Below are 20812 nucleotides of genomic sequence, written 5' to 3' on the forward strand. Positions count from 1 at the left end.
ACACCCATTGGTAATGATCTTTGCCTATTTAAATTGAATTTCAAGCTATAAGAAGCTATGGTATTTTCTTATTCAATATAGTATTTACCCACTCAAGCCAAAACAGAATTCGAATGGATACTCTTGGGTAGATTAAGTAGCCTCCTTTCAAAGTATCTTTATTTCCAGTATTTCCATATAATGCCATTTAAAACTCCTTACGCATCTTCAGTGTGCTTTACATCCCTGCAAAGGCTTCAGAGAGTACACTGGGAATGGTCAATCAGTCCTCTAGGCTTCTTTTTTTAGAGCTACAAGCTGTGTAAGGTGGATGGGAATCATCCACAATAGGATATGTATGTGACAAAATTCTAGAGGTAAAAGACAAAGTTGCATACCCAGAGCTCGAGCTTTACAATGTGCGTTATCCACGTGCATGCTCTGCATCCCTTTACCCTTCCCACCCCCCATCAAAGTCCCTGAGACACCAGGGCTCTGAAGTTCAGATGATCTGAGAGGTGGAAAGCAAGTAACAGCTTCTTTACCCCTGCTGCGGGTAGAGCAGCAGGGTATTCTTGAGATAAACTTTCCAGCTGAAGGATGTATGGTGCATACACCTCCTGTGTTGTTATGCGCACACACAGAGTTCTGAAATCTGTAATTATTAGTGAGCGTTGTCTTTTTTCTCCCTGAAATGGAGGGATTTTTTGTGTTGTGGGAACTACTGACTGGGAACAGTCCGTTCAGTCCACTTCAGGAAAACCTGGGTAGGTTAGCAAGGCTTAACAGTTTGCTAAGGACCTTTCTAGAAGCCTGGGTACTGCTGTCTGTGAAATACAGTCAACACATAGGGAACTCAGATGAAGTTTTATTTATCTTTTTTTCAATGAACTATTATGTAGAAATGAAGGTTGAATGCAGTCATTGCTGGGTTTGTTGTTATTTCATCAGACAGTATTCTTTGTCTATGTAGTTCCATTTCAACACAAACATTTTAAGGTTTTGACTGCCCCAGTCAAACATGGCTTGTCGCTGAGGCTGACTTACGTGTAAACGCTTTGATGGTCTGGGGCCCAGCTGTGTATATCACCGTTGGAATGCTTGGGACTAAAAACCATGATGATGATTTTTTTTGTCTTCCTTTTTTTTCTCTTGTCTCAATGCAACTTAGGATTCAAATGTTTTTGAGAGCAGAAAATATTCAGGGCACACAAAATGCTGCCACTGAATTTGCAACTAGTCCCAAGAATTCTTCGGTTACTTCAGATAGCTCTGCTTTCATCTTATTGCAAACCTTCACAAAAGCAGAGCATGACTGATGTATTAAACATCTAGGGACGTAAAAAAATAGCTTCAGTGCCAGTTATGTTTGAGAAGAGACAAATGTATTTTATTTTCTATCCAGATGCTCAAGGCACTTTCTGCTCAAAGGACTCTACTCTTCCTCTGGTAAACAAAGTATTCAAAATAAAGTTCCTTAGACACATTTTTAGCAATGGTAACTGGAAGATTATGTCACTGTGTCTACATGCCTAGCATGTCCATGTTACAGTCACTCAAATCCGTGGATTTATCTTAAATCAAAATCAGTTCCAACATATTGCATTCCCCTTTGGCTTGTCCTCAGCTGCTTGAATTGTCACAAAAGTCATATTAATAGAGGCAGCTGCTTTTCGTCCAAATAAAGTCTGTGGTGCTGTTCTCTGAGTACCAACCGGCCAATGCTGTGCACATCAATTGCAATCCAAAGTTCAGAAGGAGCTTTCATCACTAAGTTTTCTGGCATTTATTTGTCTTTGTTTTTTTAAAGTTAATTTCCAGGTGATTTTCTTCTACCATTTTAGTATCCATTTTACCCCATTTTGTATGTTTTTCGTGGGAGTTCTTTTTATTAAGCAGCCAGGTTTTTTCTGGTTTCTAAATGCAAATGGATGGTTTGCAACAGAAAAATTTGACTTCACTTTTCTGTGCCAGCAATTCCTTTACACTACCATGCCTTTTTAGCTAAATGGCACATTTTGCAGACTTTTTCCTCCCAAAGTTTCCAGGTGCATTGCTGCCATAAGAGAACGTCATCTTTCTTCAGAAAAGAGGTGAGGTTACTACATGTTGGACTGTGAAGCCAAATCTAACTGACGTGTGCTCTGCTAATAGTATCATTAATACCTGCACAAAGCAGAAACACTTTTTAGACTCCATCAGTTCTGCAGAATGGAAAAATGTGTCACAATCACTATTTTCAACAGTCTGGAAACTACATAGCCACAATGATTGCTGTTGGTTTCTACCTGCCAGATTGCAGTGGCTAATAAATGACCTATGACATTATAATGGCACGTGAATTCTGAATGGGACATATAAACATGACCTTAAAACAAATAAATTAAGGTGCTTAGGAACTTACAATATATGCTGACCTTTTTTCCAGTTCAATATTTTGATCTGTACCACTCTATTTCCTCTCAACATTTTAGTCTTTTGTGCCCTTAGAATGAAATATTAGCTCTTAAAATATTAGATATATCAAATTCTGGAGGGATGAGAGCTAATAGCTGTTGTAGGAATTTCAGGGGGTCATCCAACCTGCCTCTTAGCCTACGTAACACAAGATCAGCTCTACCAGAGTGATGCTGAAAATGTATCTCCTAGATCAATTCATTATTGTATTTCAGAGTCTGCTTGCTTATTTCTGTGAGGTAAGGTTATGGAGTAAAGACTGACTTTCCATCTAGGCGCATGGTAACTACTTTCTCATTCTCTTCAGGAAGTATTTGAGAGCAAATAATATTCAGGGCATACAAGGTATTTCTCTCCCTGCTTCTCCTTACATGTGGAATTGAGGAAGAGGGCTTTAAACTATTATCATCAGTCTCTGAGGGGCTTATTTTTCTCCCATGTCTGTAACATACAAAGATCAAATACATATAATAATTCTTTTATTCTTTGTAATGATGACCAAGAAAACAACTTGGTCTGTTGATACTGGAGTAAGTGATAATAGGTTCCAGCCCTAGCTGATTACACAAGTCATTGTCTAGAACATTTCAGTCTGCTTTTAGCAGATGACATCTGAAAAACAACAGAAAAAAAGGAGAGAACGCCTTTTTAACAGCTTTTAATTCTGATGATGATAGAAAGAGTAAATGTTGTTTCTTCTGTTGCTGGTTTCTGAGACATTTTACTAATCTGGATTGTGCATAAGCTAAACAAATTAATATCCCTAGAAGCAAACCATTCTTTTTTACCTAACAAGCCATACATATCTTTTACTTATTCTAGACCTAATAAATATCATTCAGCTTTTTCACATATGTCTTGCCACCTTTCTTACATAATGTCTTAATTTCATCAGCCATGATTTTAGAGACACTAAGTGACATTTCTTCTGGAAGGAAAATTGTATAATAGTTCTTTGGTGGATAACTCTTAATATTATTTAGCGCTTCTTCATCTCCTGAAATCTGGCTTCAGATACTCTGTTTTGAAAAACTTTTGCAACAAATTATGCAATGGTAACTCTTTGTATCTAATTGAATCTGAAATTATTTCAGAAAAGGTATTAACATGACAAAGTCAGCTTTATGTGACCTTTCATATTTGGAGTGAATGACAATATTAGAAGAGTCATGAATTATGTAGCAAGTCATGTTTACCAGTGTAAAAATACAAATGCTTGAATTGGACTAGTATATCAATTTTTAGTAAAGAAATTGAGATCCTGCAGTTCAACCCCCAAATGAAATGAATAGTTCCTTTTGATCCAGTTTTGTTGAGGTGTTTTCCTAGTGTCTTAACCTTAATCAGCTTCTGCTTTACAGTCAGTGGACAGCTCAGCCCATTATCTTTGCACCATTCAACCTGTCAGAATTCATTATCTTGCCATCTACACAGAACTCCCTCTGCAACCAATTGTTTGTTAATTCATCTACAGCAAACTCTGAGGGATTTTGCTGAAGAGCTATTTTAGGCAAAGTATTTGATTTATACTTCCTTTGGCACTATTTAGCCAAAGGTTCAACAAACGTCAGATTTGTACAGCTCACCCGAGCTTGGTAAGATTTTTGTTTCTTGAGATTTTGACAGTAATCTGTTAGCAGTGATTTTGGCAGTGGGTTAATACCACACTAAAAATTTTGTGTGTTTTTGTATCAAACTGTTTAGAACATTTTTCCCTGTAGCGAAATTATCTTCATTAAAGGACAGTAAAAATAATAAGTTGCAGCATCTTTCAATTTACAAGTTCTGTGAGAGACATTAATTACTTTATATATATAAAACATTTGTCTGAGATTGCTACAGGGCATTGAAACTTTCTTCTTTTGGGATACAATTTCTTCATTTTTGTAAAGCCCTTTTTTACTTTTGTAAGAGTATCTCCATTAGGATGACCAACATCCTTTTTAAACTGAAAACTAGCTATTTTTTTGTTCTTATAGCAGAATGCTAAATATTTTAAGCAATAATGAACTTCACCATTGTATTTGAGTTTACTTATGAAATGTTTCTAAAAATTATACATCTTTTCTTGTTGCCTTCATAGGACAGTCATACTAAAACAATCTGTCATATGTAGGATTTCTTTCTTCTGAATGTATCCTCCTCCACAAATGTTTTTTAGTCCAGAAAATACTTAGGCAATTGCCTGAGCAGGGAAAATAAAGTGTCATATCAAAGAACTAGGCACCAAAAAGTCTACAGATCTGAGGCAGCTAAAAACATTTGATATTTGAGTAATATCTTTGGGACATTAAGCAGAAGTGTAGAAATTTTATCGTAGACTGTGTTTATCGGTATTGTTCACTTGTTCATTTAGTATTAATTTCTAACACTCATATCTCTGCTTCTTAAACAGGAATTGGTAGTATTTGGCATTCTTGTTTTCTTGGATCTACGGTATATATCATAGTTGCTCTCTTTGCTGGAGTGTCATTCAAGTCTGCTGTACAGTACCAAGCAAGTACCTTAGTTAGGATTATAGTATCAGAGGACTCTATAAAATCAATGGAAATACCTCAAGAAAACTGTAAGAGAATGCTTCATAATGTTTTTTTGCAATGTCTCAGAGGTTCTTGAGTGTAATACAGAGAGCTGATATTAATGAGCACTATTATGACTTTTTTGAGAGCCATCTTTTTCTCATTAAAAAACATCTGAGTGCTGTTTGCTCTGTTCCACTATTAACTATTCATGATTATTAGTTTTGTTACTGGGGTAACTACTTATTCTTATAAATATATGGCATGCCTGAGTTACTGAGAGGAAGAGGAAGGTCTATTAAGTAGAGAAGGAGAAAAGTAAAGTTTTTGTTGAAAATGTATGAAGTTTCATTTTTCCCACTAAATATATGGGACATTCTTACAAAGACCTCAGAAGCCAGAACAATGAATATTAGATATAGAAGTTGGAGCAGAGGTCCAGAGGGACAAAGGAGAGAAAGGTACAACAGTAATTGGTGTAGAACTACTAATAATACATAGTAAAAGATTAAACCACCTGTGAACCTCTCTTAGAAAGGTAAGAGCTAAAAAATGGAAAATTCAAAAACAGTAGAGCCATGAAAAAAGGGAATCCCCTAAATGTCACTGGAACAGGAAAAGAATAAACTATAGTCACATACGCCCATGTCAACATAGTAACAGAAACAATAACACTATAGAGATATATTTGATTTTTTACAAGATTTCATCAGCACTTTCTCTTCAATAGATAAGAAACAATGGAAAAGTGTGGAAGACAGAAAATGAATCTTAAAAAACACTAAAATTCAGGAGAACAAAACTAGATTAAAAAAAATTGTAGGACATCTTGTGATTTTTTTTTCTCAAAGAAATAAGGCTTATGGAAAAAAGAAGTGGCATCGTAGGAAGAGAGTAATGCATTGTCTTTGAGAAAAATAGTTTAATAATAGCAAACAAAATCTCCAGATTTTTTACAATTCATCAGAAAATCAAATAATTGAAACTGGCATTCTTATTTTTCACACTTGGAATCTTGTATGCAAACTTCAGAGTACAGGATAAAGACTTTTATTAGCTTTTTCTTTTATGAAGAAATGTTTCACATTGCAGAATATATATTTTTAAGTAAATTTTTGGTTTTGTCAAGGTTTCTTTCAAAATAGTAAATGAATATTACTACTTCTTAAATTATATGAGCACTTCTGTTATTTACCAATTATCAATTATATTTTATACTGATATTTTCCTCTCCTTAAAAGCAGAGGAGTGAAAGGAGAGAAGTAATAATAGAAAAACATGTTTCTTGGTAATCTAGCTAGAGAAACAGACTGACAGGGGTCTCATGAAGTACATCAAGGAGAAGTCCAAAGTCCTGCCTGCGATTTTAACTTACTACTACATAGCCAAAAAGGATCCTTCTATTAGCTTATGTCCTTTATCATCCTGAGAATGGGAAGAAATGGTTTACGTATATTCATGTCCTATGAACAAGTGAACTATTTTTCCTTTTGCCTTTTTAGAGAAAGGTCAGCTGGAGAGTAGGCTGAGGATAGAAGAGTGCACATGCTGTCTTTGATAACCAGCGCATCTTTAGAAAAAAAAAAAAAAAGGCTTTTCATAAAAATAAAATCCTAACCAAACTCACCCCCCACCCCAACCCCAGGAGAACCAGCATTCAAAAGTTGCCATTAACACGAATTTGGACAAGTTATAGAAATTTAGTTACCTGAGGTAAGATTTGTGCAAAGGGATAATAAATTTCACTAAAATAATGTCTGGAGAAAACAGACAGATTTCCGAATATAGATTCCTCTCATGAGATCTGATGAGAAGAAGCAAAGTACAAGCCAAGTCCCATTTACACAGACGGGGCTTTGATTTTAATGTAATTGTACAATAGACTGTAAATTCTGCTGGAATGTCTGCTCCATGCAGAAGATTGGAAGCAGTCAGTTGTTTTGTCTGATTTCTTTTTAATGTTTACCACTTACTGGGTGCATTCACAGAACAGACTCTTGAGCCTATGAGAAAATCCGGTCACTATAGTGACGTTCGCAGCACCAATTAATGGTTCTGACTGTCTGTCCTCCAAAGTGCCCTACAGAGATAGGAAAATGCCATATGCAAACATCTACTATAAATTCCTAGATTACGTGCATATATTTCTCTGTTGACTCTACAGGACTCAGATATGACAGAGGCAGACAGCAGTCACTTTGAATTGCTCTTCTTGATTTCTTGAATGTAGCTGCTCTATTAAGTGCCAGTATCAATCTGTGGCTCCAGTTTATTAAGTTTATAGAGCCTATAGAGGTGGCTTAGATGGGGAAGATCAGGCTTTGACAACAAGTTAGTGGATTTTCCCTATTTCCAGAAACCATTGCTTTGTAGTGCAGATGATACTGATATATTTGAAGGTGTAGAAGTTTTCTAAAATTTAAATCTCCACATTTTCGGTATGCGTTCCAATCTATTTTACTATAATTGCTTTCAACTCAGGTGTATGATATTACTTTAACTCATCTGAAATTTCTGAAGATATGTTTTTCCCAAATTTCTCATTTTAATAAGGAATGTAAAGCCCATTAACACCAACAATAAAACTTTCCTTGATTTCAGTAAGAAAATTTGGTATGATATTAACTCTTCACAAGGAAATAATTTCAAAATAACCTGTTCAATCTAACCCTCTGACATAATTTTTAAAAAATAATTACAAATTAAAAAAAATTATAATTATTCAGAAATGCACTCAGCTTGTTGTAATTTCCATTGCTAGACACTAGAGGGAAAAATGTTCCATGTTCTTAGACCATTAAGAAGCTAATCAGACTGTAATGTATTCAGTTTTACGCATCACTTCTTAGAGTAGGAATGCAGTTGCTTTCAATAACATTTGTTAAAGATTTTCTAGCTGTAGCAGGAAGTAATTAATTATAATGGAGTAATGTTATTGAGTCATTTAATTTGCGCTCAGATCTGAGAGAACACGAGATAAATAACAGTATTCTTTACTAAGCCTTTAGCTGGTATTAAGATGTGATACAGTCTGATTTTTTAATCCTTATAGAAGCTGAAAATTATCAAAATACAGTAAAAAAATTTGTCTAGGAAATTCTTATAAACATTTTATAGCTGTATGTTCATTCACAGGAACTTTAGTTCATCTTTGCTGGGAAGCATACCTTGATTTTCATGAGTACAAAGAATACTTTTGTCTGTGATTGTCTTTCTCCAAGACAGTCCCTCACCCTTTTTCTTGAACTCCAGACTCTCTATGTTCTACTTTTCCACAAAAAAGCCAAACCAAAACAAACAGAAAACCCCCAAACCAAAACAACAACAACAACAAAAACCATTAAAAAAACCAAAAAGTAAAAAGGAAATCTGGAATACTTAGACCTTTACAGAATCCAAATATATACCTAAATGCCGTTTATTTGAAATAATCCAGAGATTTAAAGAATTCAGCAGTGTTTTTTCCCAGACAGGCACAAAAAGCAGAAGTGTGTAGCAGTCATAGGTAACAGGGAACAAAAAGCAGAAGTGTGGAAATGTACACCTCAAACTAAGCCAAAAAACATCCGAACCGAGGTGTTTGAATGTCTCCAAGACTAATAAGCATATGACATTATGAGACAGTGTTAAAAGCAATGAGACGTTATCTACTGTCTTTTTCTATGTACTGTAAGTCAAAGTTCAGTTATCTCCAGAGTTTTCAGAGCCATAACTTTTTAGTTTTAGTTGCTAATAATTTCTTTGCTTTTTTTTTTTTGTTTGTGGTTTGATAAAAAAAATATATATATAAAAAGGAAAGAATGACAAGAATTTCAAAATTCCCAAATTGTTGATGAGGTTATATTCTAAATTGTAAATATATCTAAACATGAAGGATAAGGGTGCTACAAACAGATAGGGCTCTTTAGTCATATGGAAGAAGACAATTTCATATGGATATAGCCAAATATAGAGCTTAGGCAGAATTCTATATAGCTACTTTAAGTAAGTGTGCACATTTATTATTTTTAGTTATCCTTTATGACTTTATAGAGATTTTTCTGACAATTCTCTTAACTAAAATCTTCAAGTGCCTCTCACAAAGTAAGGGCTTAATTATTAATCAAAATGTATAACGAATTAGATAAAGAAAGACACCACATGTTTGAAAGTAATGTATCTGTCATGGAATGATATATAAAAATAAGCACTTATGTTTTGCACAGCTTCATATATAACACATAGCAAACATGACTACTTAGCAAGGCTGAAATAGTCCAGACAATAATTTCCAGAAACAAGTAGTCTGAACACATATCCATGCAAATGCTGATGCAGTTAGTAAATGTCATCTTCAGTTTTAAACATGCATAAGTTTCTCCAGTTAATATTAATGAGATGTATGTACTCAAAAAGGGGAAAATATATCCCTAATGAATGAAACTTGTCACTGAGGTTTCTGAATGTGTTAAATAGCTTAATTTTGTAGTACTCTATCACACTGTTTTCTAACATTATTATTCAACAATCTTGGCTACGCTATGAGTTGTGATAAAATAAGTGCACCTAAAAATTTAACAGAGTTCAACTTGGTTTGTAATAGAGCCAGGCTTCTGCCATAAACTTGATACAGACTTGAACTTCTCTGATATTGGTAGGAGTATCTATCACAGCTACCTGAATTTTATTTCTTCTGCTGTATTTATACCACAGACAAATTAGCTTTATGTTCCTGTATATAATACCTTATATGTGTATGTGTGCATGATTATGTATATATGTATTATAAAAGACTTAGATTTTTCTCCTGCAGTTGCATAATTGTATATACAAGTTGTAAAAAAATTAACCTAGAAGGGTACAAAGAGAGCTTCCTATGGGAAAGACTGTATATAATCAGGAAAACCTTCATTTTATTCTGTGACTTCTGATTTTTTGTGTCCTCCTACTCCCTAGAGAGTTTGTTAATTGCAAGTATGTTGTAGTTCCAGTGTTGAAATCAGAACCAATGAAGATTTTTTTATTGAGCTCTAAGCTATGTTAGTTCTTAATCTCTACAAACATTTCTGTGTAATCTAGAAGAAACAGAAAAATATATTTTGTTAATCTACTAACAAAGATTAAGTGCAATTCAAGCTGGATTAACCTGCATTCCATAAAATTGAACTCTGCTGTACTCAGCATTAGGCCTCCTGTTTCATAGTACTGCAGATAATCCTTAATGGCACAAAATGCTACTGAGGGATTAGTAGTACAGTAGCTGAGGGTCAGTACGTGAAAGAAAGCATACGTGAAAGATCTGGCATAGTTTTAGTTTCTTCATGGTACTGTTACACTACAGTGCTCCTGTAACAATGTGACATGCATACTTTATTACAGAACACATATATTTCTCTTTGTCTTTTTAAAATACCTCCAACAAATAAGTAGTTCTACAAATAAAGCTGTTTCTTGATATTTTGTGAAAGTTTATTTTGGATCTAGTCTACCTAATTTTTCCAAGAATGTCTCATCTTTGAGTAGATATGGCACAAACCGCTTTGGTTGCCAGTATCCTAGAAGTTCGTGCTTATCTTTTCAGTATTTTTGGAGTATATTTCTTTAAGCCATCAAAGAAGGCATGACACTGGTTTTCTATCAGTTAAGAACATAAAACCCCAAAGATTCCATTCCTTTCTATAAATTATTTATTTTTCTTCCCTGACACTACTTTCTTAACATGCTTACAAATGACATCCTTAAACCTAGGCGCTATCTGAAGTGCCATACTGTGTTTGAGACTGAAGTCTGCACAGGATTGCGACAGGACAACCTGCAGGGCAACCATCTCCTCATGCAGCAGCAAGAGGCTCATTAAGGGCACACACCCTAGGGTGTCACAAATGACACAAGATCCCTGTATTTAAGGAACTCAAGGCAAACTCCTATCAGTTTTCTGAATGTTCATTATCAAGGAGATAATGCTTTTTTTCTTAGGTAGCGGAAATTCACAGAACAACAGAATCATTTAAGTTGGAAGGAACCTCTTGAGATCATGTAGTCTGACACCCTGCTCAAGCAGGTCAGCTAGTGTAGGTTGCCTAGGACAGTGTCCAGTTGTGATCTGAATATCTCCACAGCCTCTCTGCCAGTGATTGACCACCTTTACAGTGTTTTCTTACGTTCAGAGGGAATCTAGTGTATTTACATTTGTGCCTACTGCCACTGTCATGGGGTGCCACTGAGAAGAGTCCAGACCCTTCATCCTCATTCTCTCCCATCAGGTATTTATGCCTATTGGTAAATCCCCCTTTGAGCCTTCTCTTCTGCAGGTTGAACAATGTCTTTTGTCTCAGGGGTCTGAGCTTCCTGTAGGCAAATTTTACTGGTAAAAACTGAAACAAAGAAGGCATGGAGCACCTCAGCCTTTGGCATTTTATTTGCCGCCGGTTCCTCTGCCCCATTCAGCAGCAGGTCCATGATTTCCCTAGTCTTCCTTTTGCTCTTCATGTACTTGTAGAATTGGTTCTTGTTGCTCTTCACATTCCTTGCCAGATTCAACTCCAGTTCACTTTTCTAATGCTATTCCTGCATAACTCAACAGGAACTTTCTACTTCTTCCAGGTGTACCTGCCCCAGCTTCCACTTCTTGTACACTTCTTTTTGATATCTGAGTTTGGTTAGCTGCTCCTTGTTTATCTATCCAGGTCTCTGCTGCCATTGCTTTTTTTCCTAATTGCCATGACAGAGCTTTCTTGAGTTTGGAGGAGAGAATCCTTGAATATCAGCCAATTCACCTGGACTACTCTTATTTCCAGGGCCATATCATCTGAAAGGCATTTGATTTTGAGGCTTTGATTTTGCTTTTTGCCCAATTTCCTCCTTAGGATACTGAACTTCACCATTTCATGGTCACTGCAGCCAAGGCTCTCTCGGGCTTTCAAGCTCCTGACAAGTTTTCCCTTGTTCATAAGCGTCAGGTCCAGTATAACATCTTTCTGTGTTGGATCTTCGATTGCCTGTGATAAGATGCACTCAAGGAACCTAGATTGCTTGAGCCCTGCTCTGTTGTCCTTCTGGAAGGCATCAGGGTGGTTGAAGGCTTCCATAAGGACCAGGGCCTGTAAATGCAAGGCTTTTTCCTGTAACAGTAAGATTCAGTGCTACCATAAACTGGGTTGCTGATTGTACAATTCTTTGGTCAGTTTTGGAATACTATTAAAGAGTTTTTCATGTTTTTGTATTTATATTTTTTTTTTTTGGAGAGGGAAGACTAGTGACTACTTGGTCAAATGGTATCCAGTATATCATTTCTCTTATAAAAAATCAAAAAGAAATCAGTTATTTACTTCTGAATATTAGCAAGCCATCTCTCCTAACTGCAGTGTTTTGAAGATGGGATCCATTTAAATTAAAGACATAATAATTATGAGGAGAGCACAGAGTTGCACTGTGTTCAAGTCATGATGTTACTATTTTCTCTAAATATTTTTTTGTGGACTCATTGATGGATGCACATTAGATGCTAAATTTACAAAATATTGGCTCAGAAAAGTTTCATTATTTAACTTAGACACCCATCTGTTTTTCCAACCAAGTGTTTTTTAGAGATGTTATCACTACTTTACACTTGACTTTTCTTTGAGCATTGAATTTTGAGAGCATGCTGGTTATTAGCCTCGCTTGAAATGAATAGAGCTTGGGAGGTATATAAATACTGTGTGTGATTTATTGTATGAAGAAACAAGTACCTAGGATAAAGTCTTCACCTGGGCCACACTTCTTCTAAGCCACACTTGAAAGCTATCTAGGATTTTTTAAAAACATATTGCAAATGTAAATTTAAACTTCATGAAGCAACAGAAATCTTCATGGAAAAATTACTCACTGAATTAATGGCATCGTTGAACTAAACAAAACATGTTTCTAATGATGGCTCTAGTTGGCTGTTTGCAGTTTTTCACAAGTAATACGCAACTAGGTCTCAAAAAAACAGTAGGTAGAATTCGGCTGTCAAATATGCACATTCGGACTGTTTTGATGATTTCATTTCAGAAAAACTTAAAACTGACTGCGGATCATGAAAAGTTCCTCTCCCTTGGATGGGATTAATTCCAGAGGCTTATTTTGTATATAGATATGATCAGGACCTGAACCAAAGAGTCGATCTCTGCCCTTTCTAACTTAATGGAGAAGGAAAGGGTTTAGAAGCCTAAATAAAATTCCTTGAGCATTTTATCTCTATTGTTTATCTCTTCTCTCCATGCAGATCTTCTTACACTGAGGCATTCTGATTTAGCTGACTACAAGGACCACTGATTATTTCCAGCGTATAACTCGTTGTTCCAGTTCACAGTAACCTACCAAGAAAAGTATTATTCATTTGTGATCATGGCTAAGAAAATAAAGATTTTTTCTAAATCATAGTATAAGCTCTCTCTCTTTCATTTAAAATTATTTTAATTTAAATATGTGTAGTGAGATCTGAGCCAAAATGAAATCTTGCTGTTGAACAGGATTCCAACTACTGACATAATTACACTATAGTATTTTTATGTGCATAGCAAATAAATAAAAATTCTTATTTCACAGTCCTGTAGTTCAAACAACTGCCCAGAAATTTCATATATGTTGGACTGCTTCAGCTCCCAATAGCATGGAATTTGTGAGTACCAGAAATGAACAGACCACTAAAAGCTTGATATTTCATAAAATTGATGTCTGTTCAGGTTGTAGAACAGAAAGTTTTTTCCTATGGTGTAACAATGTAATCTCTGAGGTTACACTTATTACACTAATTATCATATGTCATTATAAATTGAGAACTAAACATGCTTCATTTTTTAGTTGTTTTTAGTTTGCGCACACTGTTCCTAAATGGCCAAGGAAGAAATGTGGATATTTTATATCAAGATGAATGAGGTGACTTCAAGAACATTCTCATCCAAAGTCTGCACATACAAAGAACAATACTGCTGAGAAAGAGGCCATAGAACAAGTGGATTATTTATAGTTTTTTTACTTTCTGAAAATGCAACGTGCATGAATCTAAAAATGCTCCTGCTAACTTTTTGATATTTGAAATGATTTTGTTTGTTAAAGAAAGGTTAGAAGTTTAACTTGTCAAGGATGTGAACATGATTTTCTATTTTCACCCAGGCGTTATGCTGTAATAACAGGGTAGATTTCAATATAATAAATTATATAAATCTGCCTATTTTTTGGAAAGTCTGTGGGAGAATAGTAATAATTGGTTTACCTTGCTAAGGACACATTGTCGAATGTATGTGACTTTAAATTTGATAAATTGCAAAGCAGCTTTTTTCTCATTGCCTCTAAACCTGTATGATTTCTTCAGAGTTACTGTGATTATGTCGATTAACTCAAGCAAACCCTAATGCACCTGACAGTTTTGCTGCAATACAAATGAAAGAAAAGAGAAATGGCATGTAACAGCATCACCTCCGTTTATCTCAAACGTACCTGAAAGTGAACACATATCCAATAGTCACAGTTAGAATTCCTTTCTAATATAGAAACATTTTTAGGGTTGGTAATGCGAATGCATATTAGCACAAACACTGGCTCTTTCACTTTTTATTTTCTTTTATGGCTGGTCTGTGCCATAAGAATACAGGGCTATAACTGGAAGATTCAGGCTAGTGAATCTACTGTGTTACTTGTGTCCATTCTTAAACACAACTGAGAGCAAATAAGTCAATTCTATTCACAGATCAGTTAACTTTACAAAAGAAGATGTCAGGCTTGGCAGATTTGTTAATTTCCGTGACTGTACCAACTTTAAAATTACATATGAATTATTTCCCAGTTAGAATGAACAATTGGACTGTTTGGAAGTGGGGTTAATGGTAAATATCTGCTAACAAATGTATGGATTTTTTTAATCTTTCAAATATTATAATACTTTTTATAGTAATTCTAGTACAATCTCCATGAGATGTTGTCATGTGTCTACAATGTTAACATCACCAGTATAGAATATTTATATTACAGTTTATATTACAGTTTCTGAAGATTTCCAGCAGCCAAATAAGAAACACAATGAAATTCACTTTAGCTTGACACATGCCATTGGCAAAAGCACCTATTTCTTATTAGCTGCATGACACAAAAACTTCAGGACAAGAAGCTGTCTGTCACTCAGTTGTGGGCATTTTGATATCCTTTCACGTATCTACTGTACTACAGAATAGGAAACATTTTTCTTCAAAGGCTATCTTTCCCCATATACTCTCCAACAGAAATTTGTCAGTAAGAGAAAGAAAAGAAGAAAAAGAGTTGGTCGTAGTGTGATTAAGGTATCTCTAAATGCCACATTACTTTTGGTTTTGGAGCACCTGTGCTCTGGAAGTAGAGCTCACCTAGAGCTAACATGTTTTCCATTACTCATTCCTCAAATGAGGGAAGGGGAAGGGAAGAAGAAATCAAAGAACAGAGAAGGAAGCAGAAGAATGAAAAAAAAGGCAGCATCATCTTAGAAGAAATCCATTACTTTACTGTCGGCAGAAGTGATATATCTTCAATATCTTCTGCTGGCTCAGGTCTAGTTAAACATGATCAGCTGCAGCTTTCTTAGGGTTACTGGAAGCCCAGAATTTGTTACAGCTCTGTCCTTATGAATGCCACCACTCTTTTGAAAGTAAAAGTCTTTCCTTTATGACATTTTAGCAAAATCTACAAGACACAAAGTTGGCTGTACTAAATGTTAGGCTTTTTACATTGACCTCTCAATTCAGCCTAGTAATCATGAGATTTGTGAAAAATAATCCCCTTGCTCAGAAGATGAACTGTGAAAAACTATAGCAAGCAGTGACTTTACAGTACAGCAAGGCAAAGCACCATCCATCAATAAACAGTAAATAGGCAATTAACATACCACTCAATTAGCAATTTTTCTGAAACATATCTTCCAGAAGGAGAGACAGGTCTCCATCATTCATTCCCCTGGTGTTCTGAGTGAGTTTTTTCCACACAGAATTTCATTATTTCTGCCTACAAAGTTCAGCTTAGAAAGGGAAATATTTCTGATTTCTGTAAAAGGCAACATTTTATTTTTTTAAACTTTGCCAGGAAAATTAAAGAGTTGAGATGTAATTTTTTTACCCATGAATTTGTTTCAAAGATTTGTTCAGAAATTTATATGGGTGAATCTATTGGATTGCTTTTATTAACTCTTAAATAAATTAATTCTATTTGCAGAATAGTTACCTTTACAAGAAAACAGGTATGTCCAATTTGTTAGTTTTAGAGACTCCTTCATAATGAATTAGTATGTTGAAATTTAGAAAGATATTATGTTAAAGTAAAAAAAAAAAAAACAGAGCTATTTAAGTTCAATTAAAGATGGTCATAAACTTGCTGCTTTTTCTGAGTTTGATTTAAAAAATTCTGAAGCAGATGACTATAGCAACATTTTAAGCAGCCCAAACCGAATATTTTAATTCTATTGCTTCTCAAAATGTTCTTCTAGACAAACATTACTCTGAAATCACTACACTCTAGTTATTTTTTCTTGGGATGAAGTGACTAAAATAATAAAATACAGCAATCACTGCTAATGGAAATTTGCAGTTGTTGTCTTTGAGGGACTTGATTTGGGTGATAATGAATGTGAGGAATATAAAATATAAGCTCTATTGATGGTGATTTGGAAATTTCACCAGGCTTCTGTCATTGGCTTCTTTGGGGACTGGGATTCCCTCTCTTAATTTTTATGAAGATTAATAGTCACACTGAGCAAGATACTGTAGGGAATGCTAAAAGATTAGTGTATAGTAACTGGTGCTCTCAGTGAATAATTTTATGTATGAATGACAGGTTTATCTCATTAAAAAGTACTAATGCACTCATTTAATACTATAAGCCATAGTCCAAATGCTTTATACTTTTACAGGTAACTGAAGTTGCTGTGAGGTTGACTATTAATTTGAACTCAGAGACAGCATGATTTTTAAATCTTAAATCTTGTATTAACTATAATCAAATTTACATTAAAATTAAAATTTTGATTATGATCTAGAGGGAACAGTGATTTCAGATAATCTTCTCTACCTATGGAACCATAAATCCATGGCTGTTCATATTTCTTTTCCACAATATAGCTAAAATTATTTTCAGCCTTCTGTGCCCATGTTTGTTCAATAGTCATCATTACATGTTTATATATGAATATAGCTCTTCATCTGTATCAATTACTGTCTGTAAACTCATTAGAAGACATGCTGACACAAGCAATACATATAGATCAAAATCTTACAAAATATATTTACATATTCACAGAAAATTATGCCAACATGCTAAATATGTTAAACTACAATGCTGAACCCCTTGCTGCCTTCATGAGAGGAAGATGGAGAAAGACCTGTTCCACTTCTCTCCTGCCTCAAGCAACTGCATTTTAGAAAGTCTCTCCACAGGAGAAGAGAACAGCCAAGTTCATTGTGAAAAGGCAGCCTCTAAGACTTGGAGTCTAGCATTTCCCAATAGAAAACTGGATTTTGAACAAATATTCATGCAATTAATTAGTATCACAACCTTGATTGTTACCATAAACTGAAGAAATATAATTTCTATGTCCTTTAACGATAACATAATATTATCATTCTTGGGTGATTAGCACCCTGTGCATCTTTGCTCACTCAGATATAAGTAGAATGGGGAGGAGGGCTTGCTTGTCACAATAAATGTTACTTTCTGGATGTTAAGTGATAATTATCTATATGAACACAGCAATGGATATTTAGCAATAAATCTAAAAATGTGCTTTTTATTAACTTTAAACTGTTAGATACAATGACATATGTAACACTTAAAATACAGCTTTTGTCCAGAGTGGCTATTAATACATAATACGTAGATATTGGAAAAGAGGAATATGGGAAAAAGTTGAGAAAAGGAGGAACTCAAGTGCTAGGAAAGAGTATAGTTTCATGGGACAAAAAGGGGTTATATAGTCACACAATGAGGCAGGGGCAAAATCCAGTCCCATGCCTGTTGTATTTAGTGCTGGTCCCAGTTGTGACTGTAAAGAGCTGATAAATGTATTTTCTTCTAAAGGTGTAGGAAAGGGTAGATTCTCTGACTTGTAGAAAAGATAAATATATTTGGAATGATTTGTTAGATTTGTGTGTAGGTTCTCATACTTTCCTATAATTTTCTTTCTTCTTTTTGTCTAACGTAAAGAAAACTAAGAGCTTGGTATGGAACACAGAGCTACAAAGCACTGGAATAGATTAAAGAAAACAAGACAACCACTGCACAATGGCACAAAATATTGGAGTCTAGTTTGTCCTATGTCTGTGAAACACAACTAAATTCTCTCTTTGGTGTAGGGAAATAGAAGATAACATCCGCTCCCAGTCTTCACATTAGCTGCTTTATTAATAACAGCTGAACCTCAGTTATACCCGCCTAAAGATACTGACTAGCATTCCAACGGATTTCTTATTTCTTTTCCAAATAGGTCTTGGAACAAAAGAGTACTGTATCCTGTGGTGCAGGATTTACTGAAATGAAATCATAACTAAGGAACAATGCCATATTTTTTTTCCATTTTAATACTTGTAGTTTGCATTTAATGTATTTACTCCAGAAGAACACATTCCTTTGTGGCAAAATCTTTTCTTCCTAAACAAGGACTCTCATTCTCTTTCGATGTTTTTTTCATTTGTCTCAGCATCAAGCCTTATGAGGTTTTCCGTTGTTGTCACTTTTACCATCCATTTTAGCCCCTATTCTTCCTACTTTAGGGACTTGTTTAGCAGCGTGGAACAAATTTTTGTTCTAAGAAATGTTTGCTTCTCAGTGTTTGCTGAGGTAGATTCTCAGACAGCGCTATTGAACCTGCCCCTGCTTTTTACATCCACTTTTATGCATCTACTGGAAATCTCATATAACTAAGTTTCTTCTTATCCTGAAAGAATACAGTTGGATGTGTTTGTTCATTTGTTTGACTTGACAGTTTAGCATAAGCTTTTAATTCCATGCAGACTTAAAAGAGACATTTTTTGGACCTGTCCTGAAGATGAAAAGTTTGACTACCACTCTTCTCTCCCTTAAGTCTGACTAAAGGTATGCGTTTCCTTTTTTTCTAACTGTGCTTGCTACATTCGGTTAGTAAAAGCATATCTGAGTGAGACTGATCTCCCAGAAGAAAGAGAAGATGACTCTGTCTCTCAGAAGCAGCTGAGAAGAGTCAATAAAAGCAAGCACTGGCCAAAATTAAGACCAGGCACAGGAAGACATCAAGAAGAAGGGACTGAAACAGTTGAAAAGAACAGAAAATAGATAAGGCCTAAGATATATAGAGAAAAGGACCACGAAGGTCTTTGAACTGACTGAAATCAATCCTTGAAGAAAGAATCTTCCTTTAAAGTACAAAAAAAGGCAGACAGAAACTGTTTTATTTTTATTCTCTGTCTTAAATGGTTTTCTTCATCAGGCTCGCTGTAAAAAGAAGGTTAATTGATCAATCTGCCTTATGATCTGACTAGCTCAACATCCCGCTGCACCAAATTTTCAGGAAGCTTGATGTTTTTAATACAATATACTGTAAAATATCATTAAGAACTGACACTGTCCTATCTCAGATATTGGAATTTATAAAAACAGCCCCTTTGACTTCCCTAAAATATAAATTCAAGTCTATCAGTAAAAGACTATAATCATAGCAAATACTACTATTACCTATTAGTGGTTGCAACTGAAGTACACAATTTCAATAAAAGGCTTTGAAGGGGTTCTTTTACATTTTACCAAAATAGTTCCTTCTGCATAGTGGTCTAACCAGTTTTGCTTCAGATAAATGAAGACGGTTACTCTGGGCTTACATATGTTTTGAAAGAGGGAAGAATTTTCAGATCTTTTGGAGAAGCCTTTCTTCTGTTATTTTACAAAATGCATTAATCTGCGAAAGCAGACATTTTTGTGCTCATACATGTAGACAGCTTAAGTGGCTCTCTTGGGAGCTCAAGCCATCTTCCACTTTCAAAACTGTTGAAGGAATCTTTTCACGCACAAAGATAAATACAGCTGTTTCTGAAACTAAAGCAAGAAAATCTAGGAGGCTTTAGCTGAGAAGTGGAAGACTTTTTTTTTTTACCACTTTTTTAGCATTCATCACCTGTAGAACATTTTAAAATTGTTTTTGAAAGATGAGGTGATTATTCCCTAACAGACCAAAGTAAAGAAAGCAAAGGGAGACTTTAGTGCTGTCTGAAGCTGAGGCTTCATTACCACTTGCTCACCACTATATCCTTTTCATAATAATGTTCATGTCAGGTTTGAGAACACAGTGTAAATACACTGTATCTTTAACTGTACAGAACCTCTTCTTTCTGGCATCCGTTCAGCATAGGGATTTCTGTATTTTAATATTCATTGAGATAATGATCCTACCTTTCTTTTCATGCCTTCTTTATTTTTAGCTTCTTAAGTAGAAGTGTTGATTTCTGGTTTGCTAAATTTTGTTAAATAATGAAGTATGTTGGCACACTAAAAACCTGTACCTAAAAAAAGATGAAGAACTCAGGAGTAGGGTTCAGAGGGAGAACAAGCAAAGTTTTTACTGAATATTTAAAAGGATACTATCTTTAGCTACCTATATTTAGCTTTTCAGCTTGCTTAAAAGTGTTTTTTTTTATAAGATTCTAACTTTTAAAAAAAGATGGAAAGCAGTATAAGAGAAAAAATAGACATTAAAAACAGCCAAGATATTATTTACATAATATTGTGAGACACAAATTATATTGGTGGTACAATTTTCCAAACCTACATTATTTTCACACAAAGAAAGTGTTCACATCTTTTATTCTGAAAATATTGAATTTGAATTAACAAATTTTTTTGGGATTCTGAAGGTGAGCAGTCATTTCTGAGTC

General features: G+C 34.9%; 1 protein-coding gene across 2 annotated transcripts in view; it reads left to right on the forward strand.

Moving 5' to 3' along the window:
- MTNR1A (melatonin receptor 1A) overlaps positions 1–20812 on the forward strand; it is a 54171-nt gene that overhangs the window by 19026 nt on the left and 14333 nt on the right. The window contains exon 3 of one of the 2 annotated variants that reach the window (XR_008449827.1): positions 13183–13298. The exons of the other annotated variant lie outside the window; for it this stretch is intronic. The gene's annotated coding sequence lies outside the window, so the exon portion shown is untranslated. Of the gene's footprint in view, positions 1–13182; positions 13299–20812 lie in introns of those variants that run through there. 2 annotated transcript variants of the gene reach the window in all.

Source organism: Cuculus canorus, chromosome 4, assembly GCF_017976375.1.
Source record: "Cuculus canorus isolate bCucCan1 chromosome 4, bCucCan1.pri, whole genome shotgun sequence".
Classification (NCBI taxonomy): Eukaryota; Metazoa; Chordata; class Aves; order Cuculiformes; family Cuculidae; genus Cuculus; species Cuculus canorus.